Below are 4800 nucleotides of genomic sequence, written 5' to 3' on the forward strand. Positions count from 1 at the left end.
GGCGTAACGCGGCGGCGTTACCAGAGGGCCGCAGCGCGTACAGAATGAAAATTTGGTAGACACGGGCTAAACATACTGGAGAAAAATAATTAAAAATCATCAAAATGCTATGTCAATTGCAAAATAGAGGCACCGCAAACACCAAGCAGGAGACATCATTCATCGATTGGAAATTTCCGTAAATGCACGAGTACCACGAAATGATTCAAGTTTGAAGTATATGTCAGGTGGGGAAAGAAGACACACGGGAGGGAAAGTGTTGAATTTGGAGACTTGGTGAAATCACATTATCAGTAACAACCCTTTGACTGCGCCCTCGCGTGAAGTCCCTGCCCCAATAAGTAAGTCATTCACACCAGCCAGACAAAATGCTAGGCGAGCGCGCGGCGGGCGCGGCGGGCCGTGACGCGGGGGATACAAAAGAACTAGATTACCGGCGCAACTTCTGCGCCGAGTTATTAACATAAAAGACTAAAGGGTTCGTGCTGCCAAAGCGGACGGCGACCGCCGTAACTCAGCGGCAAGGGGCGAAGAGATACGACGAGGCGCGTTACGGACAAGGCGCAGCGCAGATAAATAAAAAACATAGACAGAAAAAAGCAAAACAATGTCTGGTTGTGCAGACTGCGTCGTGCACTCACCTGCACAGGGGCTTAGGCCGAGTGCGAGAGACACACCCGCGCTGGGCAGTGCGTTACGGGCGCGCCGTAAAGGCACTTCCACCTGCGTGACAAGTTGTCGCCGAGGCTCCGCCTGCGCTGTTGCAGGCAACCACCTTTCATACTAAGAGATTTAGATACGTTTTAAGCTGAGAATTCGGTACTGGTTCCAGTGCCGATTTATTTTCTTATCCTCCACATGCGACAAGCAGATACGGTCTACTGCATAGTTCCCGTTTGATCTCTCCTTTCTCGCGATGACTTCCTCAGAGTCACATAGATCGACGGCATAGCATATTCAGAGTGGGCGCCCGCACTCACCCCGCATACCAAAATACACACACCTAGGTTCTCGTGCTACCGGGTACATCAATAACGAAAGCTTGTAGGGTACCCTGAGAAAAACGAGTGGAACTACTCGGAAAGCCAGCAAAGAAATGTATATGCAGAGAATCTATTTTCGATCAAGCAGAATTTTTTTTCAATCCGATTTCGCTTCCAACTGCACGTTTAAGAGATAAAAGGATCAGATCAGAATGTTCTTGGTAGACAGGGTGTTTGCAAAAATACACAAGCTAAAAAAAGAAACAATAATTTGATTTAAATCCCAAAACGAAAAAAACATATTTCAACACTAAAATCAGGAGCTAGCAGCCGCCTGCTGTAACGTCCACCATTATGTGAGATGCACCGACAAAAAGGCTGTCTTAAGTTTAACATAAGAGCACGCGAAAATATTTTTTCTTTTCCGGAGTGCATCTCTCCCAACAATCCTAATGGGGAGACGAGGAGTTGCAGCCAGGGCCATTCGATTATGCTGTTCTGAAGGCTGAGATCCTAAATCTGTTCCAGACAGCGTCTGTCCAGTCGCCCAAAGCCCCGGGCCGGCCGGCCACGACGCTGAGACTCCTCCCCACTCCTCCCCCACAAAGTCGTCGTATTTCAGCCGGCCGAGTTCATGCAATAAAACAATCACCATAATGTATACATGCGTTGCGATGGTATATTGGAAGTTAAATGTTTACCCGGAGTAAAGGACGAGAAAAGAGAATAAACTTTGTGCTTGGAAAGAATCCAACTTGAGAATGAAACGTACCCGAAAGCAGCATTTTCCGCATTCGTTCGAAGTAGGCAGTAAGTCACGCGCATGCATAACATATTTCGAACTTTCTTAACTTTGATAAAGACTAAAGTCATCAAGTGAAGTCTCCAAACCATTACACCTCATTGGTGTCTGGGCTCCTCTACGGCAAGGCCTTCATCGCAACTCGCAGCGCGCGAGCACTTTCTGCAGGACCGTTCCAAGAACATTACAACGCAATCGCTTTATTATTTACAACGATTTCACGGTCCATTTTTTACCACACTCGTCGGACGATTCGGCGCAAGGAGACGCACTGCTCATCAGTGTTCATGACGGAGTGAACCGCTCCCGTCGGCCCGTCCGTGTCTAACTGGTATACACGACCAAAAACAGTTCGAGAGAGGCATTTTATCGTATTGTGAAAAATAAAGAAAAATGAGCCGACGACGGATGCGTTTTCCCAAGCGATCACTCATCGCAGGTACGTAATAACGGGTAGTGCTCTGCGCCGTTCAACGTGTCATCGCTAACTTTCACTTGCGACACCACGGGACGGGCATGGTTGGAGCGCATGTTGTTCACTAATAACAACTATAAAATTGAAAAATAATCCAAAGACAACCACTTACACCGTAGTGAGGCAAACTGTCCTACTGTTCGATTTTTAAAGTAGTCAAGCGTACGAGTTTTGCATGTTAGGTATAGTAGTCAGTAAGTTAAGATGCATTTTAATTTGAACAAACGGTGTTTTGGTTGTTGACAAACTGCCAAGACTAGTCGAGGAGACTGCAGTTAATCTAAGGGCTTGGTAAGAGTTGCGTCGTGTAAAACTCCAGTCCACAGGAGAAATTAATTAACCCATCGATGAGTACAGTTTTGCTTTTCAGGGTTAAAGGGTGCAGTGCATGTGTGAGAGGGAGGCAGAGGGGCAGATATATAGAGAGGGGCTGCTCGCCCGCCGGCCCTCTCTCTCGCACCCACGCGCCACTACGAATAATATGGAAAGCAATATGGCGTCTATTTCAAAATTACACCGTGAAATTAATTCGTGAGGATCCGAGCTGCTGATATCTCCCTCCACACAGCCTCCCGGCACCGGGAGCGGCCCATCCGTCTCCCTGACCATCTACCCATCCATCTGATGCGGCCAGAACATCTACGCGATCCCTCCACCAAAACACTACAATAATTGCTATCTGTTCGATGTAACAACACGCGACCGCTTTCACTCGTTACAGACCTGTCGACAAGTTTTCCGTGCTCCATCACGTCCGTCCCCTGCACCCAAGTGTCGCGCGACGGTGGGAAAAAAAATACTACGACTATATTACTATTATCATTTTGTGATGGAGAGGCAAGGCTGGCTCACACACCTGCGCGTCCAACCTTACCGCCAGTCAATAACACACACACACACACACACACACACACACACACACACACACACACGAGACAATGGGAGAAGAGAAAAAGACTGATCCATGGTTGTCGTATTATATTGAGGAGCGAGCGATAGGCGCGGCGGCAGAAGCGAATCGTATCGCCAGGAGGGCGTGCCGCTCAGCCTGCCGCCGCGTGGCGACCGCCGTGACCCTCCAACCAACAACTCGGCCAAAACGTTTTTGTCCATTAGGTATATTTTGCCGACGCCAATGATGAGCAAATAATTTAATTTTAATTGGACCCACCGCCCACAGCCGCCCCCCACCCGTATTTATTCCCGCACGGTATGGACGGTGTCGAATGGAAACCACATCCTACACCACGCAAGTAGTGAAACCTCGGGAAACCTGGCAACAACTTCAGCTTGTATCAAGAAAAGCGCGCAGTTCTGTCTGCAGCATAAGCGCCGACCCGTGCACCATCAACGCGTTGGCCTTCATCAGCGCGCGCATACACACACACACACACACACACACACCACCTTATGCCTCTCACTTTCATCTGCACCCTCCCCCCATTTTCCCCTCTCGCCACTATCACATCCACCTCAGCATACTGCTGCGCTACGTCGCACAACTAGTGCGATCTGTGCCATTAGTGAGATTGTCCCCAGCTAACCACCGCCACAGCGCCTACCTACCTGCAGGCCGGCCGCCCCGCCCCACTATGCGCACCGCATGTTAATTTTTAAAGCTCAATTACAGAAGGTGTTTCATTCCATTACACCTCGGCCAGCGGGTGGCGTGGCGTGGTCGCGTGGGTGGACGACTATAGCTGCAGAGAGGACGTAAAGGAAAGGGCGGTGGGAGTGGCGGGGGGGCGTTGAGCAGCCCATATTGAGTTCAATAGGTCGACGATCCATCGGTCGGGCAAGAAAAGATTTCGTGGAAGTTTGAAGGTGACCGAGCCGACGGGTGTAATACTTAAAAGAGGGTCGTTCTGCGTGGATTTTAAAGTTACATTGTGATAAGAGGGAAAGGAAAATGCTACACGCGGAAAGCGAAATATAGGATATCGGGGCTTAATGCAAGCTAGTCAATTGTCTTTTCAGCTGGCCCAGCAGAACTGTTCATTATACGACAAATTAAGCGAGCTCGGCGCCTGTGAAACTCGGGATAGGCCACTCCGCAGTACACGTATGCACTAAAGACGTGAGGTTGCCTACCTGCTAGGCGCTATGGGTGCTGCTAGTGACGGCGCATGGCGGATACTTCCTGAATGATCTCTAATGCGTCACCCAAAAGACGTGATGCGTTTTCTATCTTATCTGATGGACGTTTTTAAGTTATCTCTACGAAGCCGTTGCGTAAGGTAGCCAAGAATTAGATACCACAACCCCAGCTAATATCCGACTATATCACGGCATTAAAATTTAGCTTTGTTAATACTAGTTGGGTTAACTATCCTAGATAATATTGTGTAGGCTTAGCTGCAGTTTTTGGCTGAGCGATTAGCGAAGCCCATTACTCCACTGACCGGAAAAGTTTCATTCTGTTTGTCTGTCTGTCTGCCTGTCTGTTTGTTTGTTTGTCTGTCTGTCTGTCCGCACGATAACTCGAGAAAGAATTGAGATAGCGACCTGGGATTTTCAGGGTCGTTTTGTATCATAAAAAG

General features: G+C 48.6%; 1 long non-coding RNA gene across 1 annotated transcript in view; it reads right to left on the reverse strand.

Annotated features, from left to right (window-relative positions):
- The window catches only part of LOC127748868 (uncharacterized), a 77769-nt gene that overhangs the window by 45103 nt on the left and 27866 nt on the right, over positions 1-4800 (reverse strand). The gene's annotated exons all lie outside the window — the stretch shown is intronic.

The sequence above is a fragment of the Frankliniella occidentalis genome, unplaced genomic scaffold (assembly GCF_000697945.3).
Source record: "Frankliniella occidentalis isolate FOCC.00 unplaced genomic scaffold, Focc_3.1 Scaffold17, whole genome shotgun sequence".
Classification (NCBI taxonomy): Eukaryota; Metazoa; Arthropoda; class Insecta; order Thysanoptera; family Thripidae; genus Frankliniella; species Frankliniella occidentalis.